We start from the raw sequence: 21,761 nt of genomic DNA, 5'->3' as shown, positions 1-21,761 counted from the left end.
TTATAAAATATATTATAAAATTTATTTCTCTTTCTTTTTGAACATAAAAAATTGTCAAAAGCATTTATAGCATGGCGTATTAAAATTTCCGGAACTGGATAATTATTCTGGGTAGATACTAGGTTCGGTGATCGAGGTTTCATGTCGAATATTTTATGAGGCATACCGTGGACGTTTATGTTGCGAAACTGTTCGCATGTTTCTTTTTCTTTGCGTGACTTAATCGTTCCTCTAATGATATGCGCTGTTTATTAACGCTTTAATTCGCGGCATAATGTCAGTCTTCTTAGAAAACCGTCATCTGGCAATCGTTTCGCTTGAAAATATTGAAAATTAGTTTCAATAGCGAAGCTGTAATATTAGTACAATTTTATACAATTTATCGTAATCAGCAAGCAGTTGATGGCGCATAATTATCATAATAAGCATGTAGCGATCATGTCGCGTGTCATAATTTTCTCGTCGTTCGTATTAATATCGTCCAAATTTTGATTTAATTCCCAATCAAACGACGACTCTTGAGAAACGCTTAAAACATTCACAGTCTACACGATAATGTAAGATCGACGATCGAACGGGAGATATGTTAACCGTAATTAGGATTCGTCTTTCATTAGCATAATAACTCTGTTACGATCGCACTCGCACTCTCCTCTCAGCCAAGTCTTCGCTCGCCTCTCTTCTCAATCTCGACGCGCTCCGTTCGTCTCGTCTCGAAAAGATCCGGAGCAGTTTCCGAGCGCTGAAGGCGAGGGGAGGTGTCGAATAAATTGAGGTCGCGTGGGGCGGACGTCTGGCGGAATGGAAGACCACACTGGCGCGATTCCTGCTATCCCCGGGCCCTCAGATCCGAGAAACGGCGATGTTCCTGTCGGAGGTTCGGGGGTGAACGGAAGAGTTGTAAAGGGGGCGGTGCCGACAATGTGTGCCGACACGGCGTTTCCTCTCGGCTTTTCCAGATTTTTTTTATTTCATTCGCCGATGGATTTTTCAGTGTCTATTACACGATTTTCACTGAACAAATAAATTATTTTGTACGTGACTGCGACTTACAATAAAATAAATTAAAAGATAAAAAAAGTATTGATCATAAAACTTTTTCGTGGACAATTACATAACAGAAGATTAATGTCTTGTAAACATTGAGAAGCGTCAGGCAAACGTTTGCCAAGAAAGAAAATCCGTACCGTTGTGGTTCTGTATATTTATTTGCTAGGCTTCCGGATTTGTAAATTTATGAAATAGCTGCATTTCAGTTGGAAGAACTACAAAGAGGGCGTCGAATAATCTTTGAAAGCCGACAGTTCTAGTTTTTCCACAATTGATACTTCGTTCGCTTAAAAAAAAAAAAAAAAAATGAGAAAAAGCCGGAAGAACCCTAATTCTAGGTAAAGCATGTGTTTCGCAGAAAAGGCAGCACGAACAGAGGCAAAGCAGGCAGCTCCGTGAATAGGTCAAAATGGACTTTTCCGAAAATTGTACCGTGGAAAGCTGTCTCTCGTTGGAACATAATACCTTGAGGATACTTTATTTAAGCGCGGCTGGTCTGAAACGCACGACGCGGATCGCCACATTGTCGAAGCGTTAAGATATTCGTCTAAGTTTTTCAACCGCAACGCATACATGCAAGGCAAGCTGTAGAAACGTATCTAATTACCCTTGACGGAGGATAACGTTGTTTGTGAGACGTATGATAAACGTGGCACCTCACGTTTATCGCGTACTGTTTCCAGAGGAATGTATATTCCTACTTGCTACGTGTCTTGGAAAATATTCATACCTCTCAAGATTTTACGCCGTACGGAATCGGTTCTTTTGTGTGAAAAGATCCTGTTTGAAAGTATTGTTAAAGAGAACTTACATTATCTTCAAGGTTTTTTCAATATATGCTAATTTTTAACGTATTTTTTGTTAATGTTATCTCTTATATAGAATGTTAAAAAAGAACTATTCAATATTTATATGGTAGATAGGACATATCATACTGAGTAAAAAAACATAGGTTCACAGCTCAACCGTTTCTGAGATATAAACATTTTTGTATATTAGCATTATGATTGACTTTGGCTTTTACGTGTCGCATGCAATGTTTACCTCAATGTTTATAAACCACGTTCTGAATGTTCTCATTTAATTTCCATACATACTTCATAACAGAAGATTTCATCGGCAATCAGTCAGTTGTCATCAACCGGCGATTGCGGATCTATTTGATGATTACATAATTACAAAGTATCGTGCTGAAATGTCATATTACTCTAATGAAGTGGAACATCTTCTGTAAATATCGAGATAAAGATTTAGACAGATCATCTTCTTCTCTCGTCGTATGCGACACGTAGAAGTCAGTAAGTCAATCATGATGCTAACATACAAAAATATTTATATTTCAGAAAGTTAAGCTTTCGACCTATGTTTTCTAAGGTTTTTTTACTTAGTATGGTGTATCTTATCTACCATATAAATATTGAATAGTTTTTTTTTTTAACACCCTGTATAAGCAAGATCTTTTCTTATTAGTTTTATCGTATTATAGAGTATAAAAATATATGTATCATAAAAGATTGTTGAAAACACATATCCGATGTTGAACATTTATTTTGGCGACATTACCGTTTAATTTAAGAAAATAAACTATCGTATTTTAATCACCGGATGGTTCAGCCCTCTTTGTATGCTGCAACATATTTCGGATAATATTTTGAATTTTATTTAAGCTTAAATTTTCCGTTTGTGGTTCACGTTTTTTTTTTTTTTTTTTTGTTAATTATTATCATCTCAAAACGTACAAAATATTCGATTATTCGATTTATTACTTGTATATAAAGTGTTTTATTTCATCGATAAATTAATTAAACATCATAATAAAATCAAATTACCGATTTCTTTTCTTCAAAGATAAAATTCTGAATGAATAGCACCGTGTAATGACGCGAAGAGGACCTAAATCTTGGCGGCTGGCCCATCCATCGTGCGTGCAAATCAACCGTGGTCCCCTAATATATGATTACTGATGAAGGGCACGTGTACCCTGGAGACAGTTTCTGCCTCCGTAGCGAGGTAAATTGCCGGTCGCGAGTGAGTCATTAGTCGATGTGGATTTGGCCCGGGTGGATGGACCTTGGATAGCATATTTATCGGGAACGTTGGTGGTCCGAAAAAATACATTATCATTAGCCGTTATTAGACAACATGTCAATCAATTCCGGAGCGATCGGACGCGTGCAAGGAACTTGAAGAGGGCCATTTTTACAATGTGCGCACGCAGCACGCGCGTGTGTGGTCGTGGACACGAATATCTTGACTAAAATATGTTATCAACTCGAACGTATCAGCTGGCCGATGCTTGAAGCGTTTAAATGTTGCGCGAGATATTTGCATTGACAGCCTGCCGCCGAGATGGCTTTTCGATGGCGCAAGTCATTATCTCGAGGCAACGATTGCCTATTATTCACTTTGTTACTTGCCTTAATTTAAATATCCCATACGCGCGTATAATTATATTTGCTACTTCAGTTATTAATATTTGCTTTATTTTCTACATCATAATTGAATATTGATATAAAAAAAAATTTAATTTATGCGACAGACAGTTCTAGGCTTTGTAAAAGTTCAGTAGACAGGTGCACACGTGGAATCGTGTTCCAATGATGCAAAAAAGTTGATGATCACTGTGCAAGAGTATCGAGGACTGTTAAAAGTAACCGTAAAGGCGAGCGGAACGCATGACACACAGCAATGAACGATCTCGATCGATGCCCTCCGGCCCCAGGTGCAAACTCTCTGTGCTCTGATTGCAATCTTGTATCTGCGACTCGTTAAATCAAGACGTTACCACGGTATCATCTTACGCGTATTTATTCTTTTTTTTTCGCGCGCGAGAGATGGTGCGTCCCGTCCTTTTTTTCGTACTGCCGATTCGAATGCGGCTTCTATTCGTTTTATCACGATGGCACGACTCCATTAATCTCGAATACGCACCTTGTGTTTGGATGTGTAAATTTGAACGCGCATTAATTTAATACCCTATACCTTTCTCGGAACAACGTAGCCGCGATCTGTTTGGTATCTTATATCTTTCACCGACAAGAATTAAGATCCGGACCCTCTTGTGCTGTTGTATAATCATAACATTTTACATCCTAGCACGCTTCTTCATTCCACAGCATATTTCGCTAATCACATTACTAATTTTCCATAATTTTACAAACATGTCTTCGAAAGGAAGCCAGTTTGTGTGCCGATACTAGCGCATTTTTCATCAGAGTTTGAACACGAGGATCTCGACAGTAAGAAATCGTAAAAGAAATCGCGCTCGCTAATCAACGATTCGTCGCTACAAACGAGAGAAAGGCGTCGGACTGGATCGCTCAAGCGTAGCAAAGAAACGTGTCGATGTCAGACAGCGGAATGCAACGCGCGCGGTAAGCTCTTCCGTGACAACCTTAATTAAGCGCAGAACGTCGGCATTAAGGGCGTCATTCCGAAAGTTCTGTCGATCCGCGGTTTTCTCGGTATCGAGCTACCTGCAACGCTAAAAATCGTAATTAACGAACCAGCGTAAACTCCGCCGGTTCATGGAATTCGTTATTCTAATTGTCGTCGTTAGGAGCAAGAACTTCGTTAAGGTACATAGACCGCGCATCTGCGATATTTTAACATTTTTAATTATTATGGCAAGATGATATCGTAGTGTAATTTACTAGTTCGTTATTATTATAATTTAAAAAAGATTTTAATTTTAGTAGATGCAAAAATATATTCATCCTAATAATTTAATTAACTTTTTTTAACCAAAATTTATTGGAAGTTTTTTTTTTATTTTAATACGTCAAAATTAAAAAGGAATGTAAAATAAATATAAATTGAATGTGTTTACTTGTTTTTTGAGAAGTCGATATCAGAGATCCTTGAAAAAAAAGGCTTAAAAAAATAAATATAAAAAATATAAAAATATAAATTGCGTAATATTCTTCACTTTCTCATGAAATTACCCATCGCGTATAATATTTCCTTGAAATTCACCGTCTCTGAAATTAGGTCCCTTCTGTGCCACCAAAGAAGCAGGTACACAGCAGGTCCACACAGGCTGTCGCCACCGAAAACCCTCCCTTCCCAACCTGGAAAGGGATACCTTTATTTGCATGCAGCGTCCTTTAATAGCCGAGACACATCCTCGGGGACAGGAAGAAAGCCGGCGCGCACTTGCATCCGCCTCGTTATTATGCACCTCCGCGACCTCCGCGACCTCGATTCTCAGGGCGGAAATTGGTTTTATAATTTAAAGCAACCGTACACACATACATACACACACATACACACACACACACACACACATGTAGCTCCGTAATCGAAGCCGAAGGAACACGCGCGTCGCGTTGCGTATGCATGCCCGATTTCACATGACGCGCTTGTTCCTTTACAAATCACTTTCCCTGATTGACGCTCAATGCCTGCCCTCGAACTTGTCCTACTCGATTCGATATCGGGGCGGGGGAGGGGGGGGCCCATATTTTATTATATCAAGTGTGGGGGAGACTCTTTGCGGGGGAGGGGAGAGGGGATATCTCGGAGATGTCTATCGAACAGTTCGTGCTCTGTTCCTTTATCGAACCTACGGATCGAAATTTCCGACCCTCTCCTGCCGTCTCATGGTGCTTCTTTTACATAGAACGATGACGACCGGCGGAGGCGTACGCACGCTGGAATAAGACGGCAGGTGTATCGACGAGAGAATAAACGTCGCGCGATACTCGGTTTGCCTGCGTGTCTTCTCTGCCACGGTGTGCAATCATTGCATTGGCCGATGCGCCAACGAAAACACGAGAGAGAGAGAGGGAAGGAGAGAGTTTTGAAAAGAAATCTCGCGGCCGTGATTACGCGTCGAGCGTACACGTGCGCGAGGCACATAAAAATATTTTTCAATACGCAGTATCGGAAAAGATTTATTTGCCCGGCGGACGTTCGTATTGTAATAGTGAATGACAGGCAATCGCTGCCTCGAGGTAATGACTTGCGTCGTCGGAAAGAGTTGAAAGCCATCTCGGCAACCCGTTGTCAATGCAAATATCTCGCGCAACATTTAAACGAGTCAGCACACAAGCAACAGCTTAATTTTATCTCTTATCTCCACGAAAGTTGCATATTCAAGAGAACACGATTGCTTCTTGTAAGGATGTGTCATTGTATTTATTTGCATGAATCTTATGGTCACTGGCTTGTGAGAAACAAGCGTTGATTGTATTACAATTAAAATACCCCGACACAGTTGCCTTTATATAATTATTAAGAGAAGATATATGTATACGATAAAAAGAGATACTTTTATTAAGTACACGTTATTAAATAATTTCTAGGAAAACAACTTACATTAAAAATAACTTACAATGCGATTTTCATATGCGAGGAGTTGTTCTCTGAAGCAAACCAACGAGAGCAATAATCATTGAAAAAGTTATTACAAAAAGGAAAAATATGTATATTAAAATAATTATATTTTTACTTTTCCAATCTCTTTAATGAAATATCAATCTTTCAATATACTCCACGTTTTCGAATTCAATTTTTCTCGATTAATGTTTTTTCATTCTTCATATAGAAAGAAGCAAAAGCATAAAGATTAATAACAAGTCTCTAGCATGTAAGAAAAATATTCCTTCACTTATCTAACGCAATCGAAAACATCTGTGCAATTCCAACGTGGATCGACGTGAATAAGCATCCTCATTGCTCGTAAATGTTAATGATGAAAGAAATCAGCAGCATTCATTTCGTTAGAATAATGAACGTAAGCTCCTTCATCGGCTCTCTGAAGGTGTTAGATAGGTGAAGAGAAGGTGGAGTGTACTAATCGCGTCAGGCGCTGAATAGCGCTTCAATTTAAACGTTCGCGGCGTAACGCCCCTTCGCCGTCGCGCCTCGCGCGAAACGAGGAAGAGATTAACTGCGACGTCTCATGCGAGCTCTTGCATGGAGTTCGCTGACGTCTCGTATGCTCTGGAAACGAGGCCCCGGTCGACCCGTCGGCGCGGCCTTCCCGCGCGGAATGGCTTACAAGCGAATGCAACGCGCGGCAGCTATTAAATGCCCGAGTGCTCATAAATATAAATCATATGGAATTGTCTTGTTGTTTCTCGATGCTCCTGGCGGTCGCGACCCTGAGAAACAGCTGTCCGCCCAGTGGCCCTCGCAATGCCCCCAAATTTGGTCTCGTGCGCGCGAACCGAACCTTGCCGGGATCGCTTATTCGAGTCCGAGACGTGTCCTGCAGGTCTGAAGAGATCTCCTTCCTTCCATCTCTTCTTCATTCTTCTTCTTCGTGAACGACTCCAGAGACATTTCGATAAGGGACGTTTTTTGTCCGGGATTCCAGTGGAGCTCGCTCGAGGGTAGATACCTTTGGGAAGCGCAGTCGGACCAATGTACGTTATATGCACTCGAGTAACTCAAATAAAAATATAACGTTCCGAGAATTCTTGTTGCATGATTGATATGCATTCTTGGGTCGCCCTGTTTGATAAAATCCTTGAATTCTCTTATAATAAAATACATAAATAAAAATAAGTTTCTAGTAATTAAATATGTTTGAAACGTCATAAAGTTCTTTCTAAAAAGAAAGAATGATAAATCTTTTATAATATAAATGTTATGTGATACTTTACAATGTGTTAGCTGATAGCAAAAATTACATTATGCTAAACATGGCTACAAAAGTCGCTCCACAAACCACATATATTATGATATTCCCAATTCAGTATATCATAAATATGATGCGCGTAATTGCGTAAAATTCTAATTAACCTGACAGGGCCATAATTTTTCTTGCACGGCATGTCAATATTCGATTTATTCTTCACTGCTGTTTGAATATTCTGTACGCGAATCAATTCCATAACGAATGGAGTATCAATGAAAGCTCAATTCGTATAACGAGATTTTTTTTTCTGTAAAGTTGTTAAGCAGGCTTACTTTCCTTTTTAACATGACAAACGCGATGCACAACTACCAAATCGCTCTCCCTCACAGATTCCTACGTAGGCGAAGGAGTTCGGAAATCGAAGTGGAATAAATAAGCAATCAAGTCATCGTCGGTAGCAGTTATCGTCCCGCCACTTCTCGGCAGTCTAATCGTCGAATCTTATAAAGATCCGGCGTTAATCGACTCGTCAGACGCGGACGGATTTATCGCGGCGATTTTGACAACGGCCCTCCGGTATCTGCCGCCGGTGATCGCGACGCGAAGTCGCGCGACGTGTAACATATTGGCCGCTCGCGTCAGATTGTCGCGTATAAATATTCATGGTGCGTCGCCCCGATAAGAATCGCGGGCTTCGCTCGGCCACAAAGAGATTTTTTTTTACGACCGTTCGATAATTTCAAAGTTGTCTATTCGATCGCCGAGGATTACTCGCGCGCGAGACCCCTTTCTCTGAGCGAGCCCACTTAATTACTTCTCGATTGACTCTTATTCCATCGGTGGATCGCCATCGGGTGGCATAGCGCGGTCCAATCAATGGATTGGACACGCCGGGCTACTATTAATGAACAAACAGATGAAACGACGGCAGATAACCGTGTTTTAATTAACTTTTTACCCCCCGACGTGCCGAGGCCCCGGCCGTGGAATTAATATCAAACACACAAGGGAGTTCGTTTTCTTCTACGCGTCGTTCTTAATACTCAAGTTACGTTTGTTGTGCACGCGTGACATTTAAATGCACCTGCATATCCAAGATATTCATGAAGAGATGCATTACGAATGTCTGCTCGACGGGTTTCTTTCTGACGTTTTTATGAGATGTATAATTGTCAGACGAGTAATTATACTACTAACGCGATAATTCAATTGAAGATTGAAACTGTCGTCGGAATTCCTGAATGTTAAGTACAGCATTAACTTTTGATTACACAAATGCAGATAAATGTAAAAAAAAAAAAAAAAAATACATTTTTATATGATATCGGAAAGATAATGATTTTCTCGCATCGCGTAATTTTACGCGCAAGTTTTTCTTTCGTTGGTTTATTTTCTAAGTATTTTAAGAATTCGTGGCAATTATATCGGACCAATCGAGCCGTCGTAAAACTGTCTCGTGATATTTCGATGCCAATTTTTCGGTGGCTCGAGCCCACGCCGAGGATAATCACCGGGTTGTGCACAGTAGGCAACTGCTTCTCGCGCAACGAAAGCGCAGCCAGGGTCTTAATCTAGACCAATTTAACATTTCGGACGGTCTCTTCTTATAGCTGGTGCTTTATTTGCTGTAGCCTGATTATACGTCTCCGTTGATTGGCGTTTCGCCACGGCGCACACCATCGCGAATTTTTATTAGCCCACCGGTGCGAACAATGGAGAGAAGCCGCTCAGTTGCTCGTTCGCGATTTTCGGCGATTTTCGTCAAGATTTTCGAGATAGTCCGATTAAGATGCAGCCAGAGTGGACGGAGGGCAGCGCGGGGACAGCTTTTAATTTGCTCGAGGATGTTCTTCGTAGCGGTAACGACTGGGCGCGGGAACGCCAACGAACGGGTCAATTAGTAGCAACGAAAGCCACCGTGGAATTTATAAGCACGGACAACGGCGATTCATCTCTGGGATTTACAAAATTATACCCTCTCTACCGAACTACCCACGATCCCTTTCTCTCGCTGAGCGTACAATTCAAATCCTTGGTCACCACTCGTAATTAGTATACGCCTCCTTTCGCGTATACATAGGGTGCTCTGTAAATATCACGAATATAATACTGGGTATTTTCTAGAACGATTACAAAGACTGTTTAAAATTTAAAAATGAAATAATTTTTTATTCCAAGTTGGCGTTGTATACGCAAGATATATAAATTGTATTATATGCAAATGCTATATAAAATACATATATTTTTGGATGATTGATATTTACCGAGTAAAGTTATTATTATTCATATACGTCGCGTGTGTCATTATTGGACACCTTGAATACATCCAGTGCGTATTTATGCATGAATGCGTATACGCACGTGGACTTATACATTCGCAGAGGTGTCCATGAAACGCGCAGTTGAAGAGTCAGCATCGGTTATATGAGGGTGCATAATAACTTATTCCGGGCCTTATTATTGCGGACGACTGCGGTGGGCCCTGGGCCAGTAGCGGTCAAGTGCGCGTGGGTATCCAGAGTGTGGCAGAGTCATCCGTTATTATGTCGTCACTGGTTCTTCGCTTGCGAGGACCGGCGACGACGGAATAACGATAACGCGTTGACGAAACCTTTCTTCGCTAGTCGTAGCCTACGAACTTACAATTAGTCATTCTGTTTTTTTTTTTTTTTTTTTTTTATTAATATTATTTAGTTCTCGCCTCTTTTTTCAAAAGAGCATTCCACTAAGTTTACACAAATTTGAATAAAGAGACGAAATTCTATGATTATTGACTTTAGTCACAGCCTTATTTTAGCGATATTTTTTGTAAACTGTTTTAAAAAATTGCTCGTGATACATCGTTTTTCTTCTCTCCGAGACGGTGTAAAATCATAAACGAACGATATAGGTAAGTGCAGTTGAAGGAGAGAAGGCGTTGCAAAACTATTTATACGAATTCGTCACATAGGGAACATTTAGGAAGGTAACGCGTCACGACGCACGCCTCGAAACGGCTTTCACCCTGAGAAGAGTGACGATCCTCGGTTATTATTGGCGCCGAAAGGCGCCTACGCACGTGCGTAAAGTGCAAGCCGCACGCGATGTTTGGCAGCGGTAGCCGAGCCTAAATCGTTTTTCTTCGTAACGACCGTAAGCGTGCCTGCGAACGTGCGACCTGGCACGCATCCAAAACGGGTGAATTATGACGCAGTGGCGGAAATTTCATTTTCGCGGCGCATCGCTCGCGAGATATCCATAATTTCAAACGCGCTTGTCGCGTCTGCTAGAGAAACGCAGAAAATCTGGCCGAAATAATTTAAAATTCTGTCTTTATATCAAGATAATTTTGTGTAGAAAGAAATTAACTCGAGAAAAAGTAATTTGAAATAATTATGATATAACACGCAACACGCTTCTACATCTTTTTTTCTCCGTGACAGTGACTAGCTCACCTCACAAGTTTCACCAACGTTTTCAATTTCCGCTCATGGCTCGACACGCGCTTTCCTTTTCTCTCTCTCTTTGCACACGTGGGCACTCGTAGTCGACTCGTGCCCTCGTGTGCGTGCGTCTATATGATCAATTATGTACTACATATATGGTATACACCTCGATATTGGAAATTCATTCGCTCTTGCTGTCGACAATACTTTCTATTATTTTAGACGATCAAAAAAAATTCATTATTCTTGCAACGAAAATCGATAACCTGATATTAAAGAATTTTAAAAAAAAATATTGCTTATCTCTCGCGTACAATTAAACGCGTGTCAAAATTCAAATAAATTCGTGGATCGAATATATTCACATATTTAATGTTAGCTCGTGCTAATATGCCAGTCAGACGATGATTACAAAGTTGCAATCTAAAAAAAAAAAGATTATAAATATTGCACAATCAAGGTAGAGGTGTTCGGCGCAGCTGCCTCTCGCGCACAATTTATCCTTTGATCGCATTACGGTCCCAAAAGGTATAAACTCATTGAGGGCAACGTCGCGATCCAATCTACGGACGGCGGTTCGATTGCGATAGGCTCGTTTAGATATCGGCGCGGTCCTTAAAGGCCCGACGTGGCTACGTGACGATCGGGTGCGCTCGTGTAAATAAATGATTTCGTATTAACAATCGGCATTGTGTGTGAATATGGGGCCCGCCGCCCGTATATCAACCCGCGTTTGTTAGGCGGTCGCGCCTCCGATGCCCGACGTTGAAAAATGCACACTGCGCCCAATCGTCCGGCAATATTTCAATATTAGTTTAGCTATTGTGCACGAGGGACCAGTCCGCGAAGTGGGCGCCGGACGAGCAGCGACGTCTCTTTATTCGCTTGGAGATAATATTTGCGCGTGATTGGCTCGCGCGCTATTCCATTGCGATATTTTCATGACCAAGTCGAACGGTTCCGTCGATTGAGAACGCTACGCCAGTGAAAATATTTGCTACTCGATGAAACTCGCCATGATACATAGAAGATATTTATACAACGCAACGGAAAAAACGGGCGAAAACCCTGGCTTTTTTTTTATTCGCGCTCTGTTTTCTATGCTAGGCTCTTATTTACCCGTTGTGTTGTATACATTCTATTAGAATCTTAAATTTATTTTTTTAAATTTATTTGTTTGAAAATATTTATATTTTTAGAGCTTCGACAAAATAATATTTCGTGAACGTAGAAATATAAGGAATGTTTTTCTGAGCGATGTAACAATTTTTCCAAAAATTTAATGTAATTTTCAATTTCTACAAACATAATTATATATATTCTTTGTAATATAGTTGATATAGTTTTGGTGAAGAGGAAAAATCTTTTTTTATCATTTTATCATTCAACAGCATCTTCTCTGTACGTTGATCGAAACAAAAGAGCGAACGATCGACAGGTACGTTCGAGCATACGTAACATGCTGGACGAGTGATATCGCTTCGAGAAATCGATAATAAATCATGCGAGCAGTTAACTGGCATTCTTTGTGTCATTGGCCGCGTTCGTTCTTCCGTTCAAGGTTCCTCGCGCGAGTATTTCCTGCGCAGATGTGCCCACGCGATCTCCGACCGCGAATCAGAATTGAAAATGTGTTTTTCCTCTGTATATTGATTCAGCTGAATCGACACTTAACACGTCATCGCATCAGACAAAACTGATTGTTAACGGGTAATTTGTGGCTTCATTTACACGCGAATGAGATGAGCCGAGGAATAATTCTCGCTCTTTACGATAGTATTATCCTCGATTATATTGAGTTGCAAGTAGCGTCATATAACTCGAAGTATGTTTTTAGGGATCGTTTTTTGACATATATATGTAAATTAGACAATTTTTAAGTCAAGGTCCTTTATTTACGACGAAAATATAATATATCTCTCGTGAAATTAAATTATTTTATCATATAAAAATTTCTTTTTGCAGCAAATAAAATAAAAAATCCTTATCAAATCTTTATTCGAACTATATTAATTTTGACATGAGCTCTTAAATTCGCATTCTGCGGTACGAAAACATATATCGGTGCTTCCTTTTCTCTAACTAATAATATAATCTTATCCAGGGTGTCTACCCCATGAAAAACATGGAAATCCTGGAATTTTCAGGGAATTTTTCTGTACCTGGAGAAATCAGGAATTCTCATGGAATTTTATTGGAACTTAGGAAATTAAAAAAAAAAATCTCTCTTTAATCATTTTGCTCGTATACTGTAAGCAGTAAGCAATCCACCAAAATATATTATAAATATCTATCTATTTCTGTTTATATATATTCAATGTCCTAACAAAATATTGAATATGCATAATACATTTTTTTTATTTTAATTTTTAGTAATAAAAAATGAAAATGTTATACAAGTTAAAAATTTTTATCTTAACAAAAGCTATTTAATTTTTTTTTCAGTACATTTGTAAATCTAGCATTTGAAACTTATGAGTGAAAAATATTAGAAAACGCATACAATTAAAAGACTTATTTTAAAAAATTGCAACAAAAAATCTTTAAAATATTTTCTTTACCTGGAATTTTGAATAAAAATACTTGCAAGATCAGAGTATTTTTTTACAAGATTTGAGTAGACATCCTTATCAATTTGCCGTAATATTGAATTTCCATACTATTTGCGTCCGGCGGTTACTCGAGCGCAAAATATTCCCACCGATTCTCTGCGACCTGTAATGCTAATGCGCAAAGCTCTGCCAAATGCGGCCTTAATTGGCGCGTTTACCTTACGTTTCCATTTAAATGCTCGACGAGGTCGCGTCGTGCCACGCCGCGCCGCACGGACGTACGCGACGACCTTAAGCCGGGATATCCCACTCTCCTCGTCTCTTACCCGCTTCCCGCCTCCTCGCGACCGGACAAAGAGGGCGATGCAGGGGCGACGCGACGCGCGTCGGCCACGAGGAGCCACGAGCCGTCGCGTGGGATTAAGCGGGTTCTCGACTTCTCTCTCCCCCGCCAGACGAACGGCTCTCACGAGTCGTTCCTAAGAGGGACCAGCTCCTTTTTCCACCACCACTTCCACCTCCACGTTCGCCACCACCTTCGGCAGCACACGCTCCCTCTTCTTCCTCTCTCCCTCTCTCTTCGGCGGCTCTTTTCTCCGCGGGCCTTCGCGCGCTCTCACGAGAGGTTTGTCCCGACTGACGTCCGCTCGCATACTTGAGCGAGCGAGCGTTCTCACGCGCGCGGCGTACGAGAGTTTGGAATATATCAATGTTTAATCGTATATGATAAGCAAATCATTTTTTTTTTATTATCTGCATATTATTGATATTCGTTGCAGGATCAACGAGTTTACAATCGTCTAGAATAATGGCGCGAAAGTAGTGCGAGCTCTGTCACGAGAATCGACGGCAAAAAGAGCGGAGGAATTTTTAATATCGAGAGATATGCCATATATGTAACGCATAATTAATCATACCTTTACGTTTCGACGTCTGAACGGGAACGCGTCTTATTCGTGGACACCGACCGACCGGATTCGTTTTCATTTGTTCATCGCGAACGAATGGATTCTCCTTAAATCGCACGGTACACTTTTTACGTCCGGTCCGCGAACTCGTCCCGACCAAAATCACATTCAAATCGGAATTATTAATTCAACGCCGACTCGCTGACTTTGTTCCAGGCACTGCATCAAATCCACCGACTGAAGCATGTTTTGTCATCCTCACGGGTCACCATGTGGTCTTGTCAATTGAACGAACAGGAAAACGCATTGGGTATGTCTTACGCATTTCGTGCATGAAATGAAGAAAGGTCTATTTTCTTTTTACTGCCATTGATTTTTGTTGCATTTTATCTCAGCGATCGGCAAACTTATCTTAATTAAGACTGTAATGTAGTTTCAAAAGTTTACTACCTTTTCGTTTATTAATCAGCCTTGTATTTTGCCGTATCAAATGTTAATCTCTAAATTTCTTGACATATAATTCTTATGCGGTACCGCTGGAATCTGATATAATTAATTATTTTAATCGTACATCAAGTTATATTCGGAGTAACATTTAATCCCTCTCTCTCTTTCTCGTGATGTTCAATGATAGGTAGTCGGCACTTTTTCGAAATAATTTTTCGATGTACCTAGGATATTTTGTAAACGAATCACGTTATATTCGGAGTAACATTTAATCCCTCTCTCTCTTTCTCGTGATGTTCAATGATAGGTAGTCGGCAAACGAATCATCAGCAGCAGGATTCCGATATTGTCAGGTCTCTCGGAAATCGCTCGCTTGCGCAAGCGAGGCACCGACTACTGCAAGATTCCATTTACGCGTGTCGCATTGGCGCGACTTATGCATCTCGTATATATATATATATTTTTTTTTACCGCTGTTTGATAATGCGGCCGTGCTTGTCCAGTACGCCATTTGCGGGAAAGTCACGTGATTATCCGCCGGCAAATCTGAGCGGCAGCTGCGTACTCCAAGTTTGGTGCCACCTTCTCTTCCACCACTTTCGATCACTAACGGTCTCTCGTTTCTCTTCTTTCTTCATCGATCCAAATGTCTTGTTTTCTTTCGCCACTCTTGCGTATGGTTTCTGGTTACCGGTGACGTTCGTTTCATTTAAGGCACTTGATATCTTAATTGGATGGCAATTTATCTCCAAGCGAAATGTTACACTTCTTATAGGTTTCTAATCAATAGAAGTGACTTTCGATAGAGCTACTTTAATTTTAAAAAAATTAGTTAAAGATCAAGAATGAAACAGTAAAAGATTTTTGATTGATGAGATACATAATAATTTTGTTATATTAAAAATAGATTATAATTGTGCATAATTTTTTTAAAGACGTTTTATAAATTTTTCGATCGGATATATTAAAATTAAATAGCCGAAATAACAAAAATTATTAGAAACATATGTTGAGAACATTGATATTATTCATTAATGAGTCTCTTAATGAATGCGTTAGAGTTGCACTAAAACTTAATTTGAAAAATAATATTCTTAATAAAATGTAATTAAAATTCTGGTAACAATTTTAATTGTAAATATATTTTGCAATATTCTCCGTCAATGCGGAGGAACGGCGATGCGACCGTTTCATAATACGCGGGACCATCATGATCGCGTGAATCAGCTTCTGTCGAATACAATAGACATCGCCCGGCGGAATTCAATAAAAAAGAAACAAGTACACGGGTACCCGCAGCTCTCATTTCGTCCGAGACAGTCGACGACGCCCAGTCTGGGTCGAACTATTTCAGACAAGCTTCTCTCTCGACATTCATCGGTCGCGTAACTGTGTGTCGGTCTTTGTGTGAGCGTGGATAGACAGGTAGACAGAAAAGAAACGAGATAAACAAAATTCAAGAAGCAACTTGTAATTATTACTTCATAATCGAATTGGCATCACTCCTATCTCGTTTTCCTCTTCTATACGCATTTTTGCTAGATATAATAAAAAATATGAGCTTGAAATTATTTTTCTATATATATATATAGTACACACTCTGTAATTATATATTATTTTTTTTTGTGCAAATAATTCAGCAATCAGATCGCAGTCGGCGAGAAGCTCGGAAGCGCGTTTGATCGACGGGCTGCACGATCGCGAAACGTCGGAGGTGAGAGAGAGTGGGTCGTTCGAGAGCGAACGTGGGACGCGCGTACGTCGATGTTGCCTTTGTTGCGTGGGATCGTCTCCGTGTGTGTGCGTGGATCGGGTCGTTACCCAGACACACGGGGGCTTCGCGTGCGTTCTACTACCACCAGCGACGATGCCCGTCATCGTGACGCGGCTTATCGCGGCACGAGGTGTGGGAGTGTCTCCGTCTTTATCTCGATGTCCTCTCTTTCTGTCTCTCTTTCTCTCTTCCGCGACACGAGATACGAATGTACACCATCTTCATTCTCTTTTTCCCTTCGCCGTCTCGCGTCTCCCATTCGCGTATTTTTTTCTGTCTTCATCGTGACGCGTCTCTTATTTCGCCCGCGCTGCCAGCTTCTTTTCTTCGTTCGGGATTACACGGATGTGATGGAGGCTGCTCCCATCAATGTCGACATACCACCGCTCGTGCTTGTCGATAAATTTAGTTCATGGATAATAGTTTGGGCAGAGAACCTTCGCGAGAACCGCTGCATGATCAGATTTTAAATCGGGATGATCTTAGCAATGCATTTCTGAATATATCTTCATAAAGCAGAGAATTATTCTGGAATTGACTTTAGCAAATAACGCGGGCAATAAATCAAGTTGTACATCTAGGGCAAAGGCCCAACAATCTATTGGCAAAGTTTATCTTTTTCGTAATACACAGATTTATATATTTTTTTTTAATATAAAAAAAGTATGAAATTAAAAATAGAATAAAAAAATCAAATTTAATATAAAGGAAAATAATTATAAATATAATTATAATTTTAAAGTGAAAGTAGATTTTTCTCTGTAACAATTTAGTGCAAGAAATTGTCAGAAATATCAAATCAAGGAATGACGGAGAAAATCTAGTTATGATCTGTTCGATAAATTACCATCGGCCTGCGACTAAAATGGTCAGCTCGGACGAATTGTCGATCGTTAACACCTCCGTGCGAGCGAGTGTCCGCTCGCAAAGTTTGCTTTTACCGGACGCAAAAGCAGCTGAGAAAGGAGTATGGAAGAGAGAAATGAAAAAAAAAAAGGAGAGATCAGCACTCCGTGCATACCTACGTGCTATGCACACATATGTACGTATGCGGCGCGTCTCATAACGCGGCTACGTGTGGGCTCGTGAAGTGTGGGTTCGGCCGCCTTAAAGTGCGTGTCGTATTTGGCGATACGTCGCACAGAATCCTCGTGTGGGTTCGCGCCGGTGAACAGATACTTGTGTCACGCGAAGAGAATATCTGTGCGTTATCATATGATTTTGTAAATAAAATCCAAAAAATTATAGCACTTGGTATGTATTATAAAAATGTTCAATAGAGTCTCAGTCATTAAAATTTTCGGATTCCAGCATTGTACGCATATGATAATCCGCTTGACAGTCGTTTTCCCTTATTGCGCGAAATATACGTATTTATGACTACCGTTTCCTTTAGAAAACACAGTCGTACTTATCGAGGAGTTTTGTTTCGACGATTCGTCACTCGACGCGACTCCGTACACCTGTTCAAACGCGGTAGTCGGTGTAGGAGCGCCATAGGTCGCAATAGGAAAGCGTTGTTTGCACGAGCCCACATTCGTTCTGTTTGAGACGAGGCCGAAGTGCTGCCGCGTCACCCACACGCCACGCCGCCGCTTATTAAGGAACGAACGGTTATCGCGCGAGATATATACGACGAAGAAGGAAAGGACACGGAGTCTCCTTAAGCCTACGCCGAGCTCTAACAATGATCGCCTTACGAGTTGTCGTCTAATTAGGCGTCGTCGGGATTTCTATCGTGATACGAGGATCGCGAGAAATCGGAGCATCTCACAGCATGTAGAACAGATTTCGGAACAACCTGTAATATATATCGCGCGTCATGACACGTGAATCTTACGAACCGGTTGATAAGGAAGGATTACGAAGATGTATATTGCAGAGTTCATCCCGCGATCCATCATCCCTCAGATCGTGCTCGAGAAAGCAACGCATAACTTTTGCATAGATTAGATCGCGGCCGAGCGACGATCTATGCCCGCGATCCGAACTTGAGCCGCGTTCTGACGTCGCACAAAGAAGTGGCAGCTGCTTGCCGATCGAGTCAATACTCGATACAGTGGTCGATGTTGTTCTCTGACCAGTTTCGGAAGGGTGACGTCCCACCCCTTCGCTGATCGGACTCCCGAAGCTTGCCCGCGCATTCCTCTCGCTTTTTATCGGTCGTACCGCGGCCGTATCGCGTTCCACGTTCAAACGCCAATCCGAAGGATTCCGACGTTGGGCGCGAGGGCTCGATGCGGGGATCGGATAAAGGCTCTTGTGCGAGAGCGATCGAAGGGTCCTCCGAAAAAAGGGGGAGATATTAATAAGGTGACACTGTTCCGAGGAGCCTGCTGGCAGGAGGCGGACAGATGTCGCGGCTTCTTTTTTGAGGATTTCGGCGAAATCAAATGTACCTTTGTGACATGACTAAGACCGCATATTCATACGTTTATCGGGTGTTTATAAAGGGTACTTATTGCGGGATATAAAAGAAAAATTTTATTAAACTTTAATATTATATTATTTAACGTCAATGCAATAACTTCATATCTTTATCTAATAAATATCTCAATTTGATTGATCTTTTGTAAATAATTTAAATGACATTGTATTGATAAATAATGTTTACAAATTGCAATAATGTATTTATATATAAATAATACATTTTTAACAAATCTTTATAATTCTCTCATAATATATAATATTATTCAAATATTACTTGCAAAGTTACTATTAATATTTTATGTGTATCAAATTTTTTAGCGCTCAATCCGATTATTATCAGAAGTAATTTTTATAAGTCATTTGCGCGATAGTCTATGAAAATGACATATTTGTCAAGAGTGGGATACGTAAGTCGTTGATCTCTCTTTTCATAACGTTTCCAGAAGAAGAAGCATAATTTTTATGTTTTGTACACGTCTGCGATTTAATCTAGTCGTCTCATGATCGTGCCACGCGCGTGATAGCCCGAAACAGATGAGTTTTGAAGAAGAAACGGCCGAGGTATCCTCGACCGAGGATGTATTCCGAGAGGGTTTTCTCGTTATCTCCTGTTTGTACGTGGCATAGAACGAGAAGAGTCGCGAGAGGATCCGAGAACGGGGGGAAGGGCGCGACGGGGGGAGGGCGACAGCTTCTTGCGTTGCATGTTTGTCGTCGGATCCGCGGGGTGATTGACGGACGTGCCGAGACGAAGACGCGCGCTCTGTTTGGCGACATAGTCGGATCCCCGATGTTTATCTTCGTGTACCAACTCTTTTCTCGGGTCCTTGTCGCTTCTCGTAGCCCACGTACAAGGGTACGAATGTATTTCGCGGCCCCGGCAGCATCGTGGCGTTCGCTCTCAGCGGGGTTTGATCCTCGATGTCGAGACGGAAAAGAGTGGATCTCCGGAGGCAGATAAGGGAGATCGACAGCCCTGGCTTTCGAGACGGATCGAGGATTTAATCTCGCTGATCGATCTGTAATTGTCGGAATACTCGTATACGGAACTTTTGAAATACTTGAAACAAGTAATATTTACTTGTATATAGTATGTATTTTTCTGTGTGTATCGTATTGAATGGTAATTTATTAAAGATGTTTGAACTCATTTTTAATACATGCTGTATACATGTAATATTTTCGCTTTTACATATTTGTCAAATGTCACATTGTCTAAATACCATGTTTACAAATAACACTCTCCCCGTCCGCAGGATTGCTGTATCTGTATGCGATGCATAGACAGAGCGTTTCGCAGACGAACATTTTCGCATTTGTGACGAATGTCTCCCGTACCGTAATTGCATACACGCGTAGCACATGTATATATAACGTTTGGGCGGAGTGTTTTCTCGGGGTTTAATCATCTCGGAGCAAACGCGGAACTCGAGACTCTCGGGCTTTTTCGCGCTGCGCAAGCCGCGGCTGGCCGGCCGTGCAATTACAAATTTCTCATCTCGACGATCTTCTCGGCACCGACGTCTATATCACACGCGGCTCGTCTATAATTTGAGACGATCACTGCGCGCACGCTTAACGACGAGGCGGACTCGCACGACGAGCGGCAATTTTTCACGCGAAGCGACTGCTGCGCGTTGTAAACTCACGAAATTACGAACCCTGTTATCGTCAACGTTATCTCCCGCGGTGATCAGTCGTGGATAAATTGTCATATATTTTACTTTGTCGCAAAAACGAAACAAATTTTAATAATTAATTATGTACGGCCATCCTGTACATATAATTTTATGCGTATGATCAGCCGTTGAAGTTGCTTTAATAGAGATTGCCTTCATTATATTCGTGATCTGGGATCGCGAATTGAATTAAAAACATGTATAAATATTCCATTTGTAAAGGAATCAAATACTCGTTTCTCGGCTTACGTCGCTTCATGCATAATAATGAGAGGAAAGAGGAGGCATTTGACCGAAGAGTGCGAACGAGATACTTAAGATGTAATTGCACGTAAAATATTGGCGATCTTGCAACTCGAAAGGTGCGAACGCGGGAATTTTAATTTAGCTTATTCTCGATCACCGTCCGCATTTTTTTTTTTTTTTTTTGGGATACTCGCCTCTTCGATATCACAAGTCGAGGGGGATCTTATCGCGTTGCATCGTTACTTTGCGAATATTTTCGAGAAACGCATTCGTGAGAAATAAGAACAAAGACAATTAAACGCAACAAAAGTCTAGAGATGAAAAGTTTTACACGACAACGTTAAAACAAACGATTTATGAAGATGACGACATTCGCCTCCATCTTGCGGTTTCTCGAATTCTCACATCGTCTTCCTCTCTTGGTTACTGTTACAACTGCGCGAGATATCTTACAAAAGAGCTCGCGAGGAAATTAACCGTATCGAGGACTCGTTCACTCGTGGCGGAAATTAACGATCGCAAAGGGAGAATTTACGTGGTGTCGCGAGATCTTAATTAACCTGCGAAGACGTTTTTACGAGGACGCGGCGCCGATCGGATTCGACGAGGTACGAGATTAATGTTTATTGGGTGAAATGCAAATTATGTACCTCCTGCGGTTCAG

General features: G+C 41.0%; 1 long non-coding RNA gene across 1 annotated transcript in view; it reads left to right on the top strand.

Moving 5' to 3' along the window:
* LOC115239271 overlaps positions 1–21,761 on the top strand; it is a 321,179-nt gene that overhangs the window by 226,953 nt on the left and 72,465 nt on the right. The window contains exon 5 of the long non-coding RNA XR_003884616.1: positions 14,738–14,831. This is a non-coding gene — a long non-coding RNA (uncharacterized LOC115239271). The remainder of the gene's footprint in view (positions 1–14,737; positions 14,832–21,761) is intronic.

This window comes from Formica exsecta, unplaced genomic scaffold (assembly GCF_003651465.1).
Source record: "Formica exsecta isolate Colony F162 unplaced genomic scaffold, ASM365146v1 scaffold37, whole genome shotgun sequence".
NCBI lineage: Eukaryota > Metazoa > Arthropoda > Insecta > Hymenoptera > Formicidae > Formica > Formica exsecta.
Note: the sequence above shows the minus strand (reverse complement) of the source record. Positions and strands in the feature narration are given on the sequence as shown.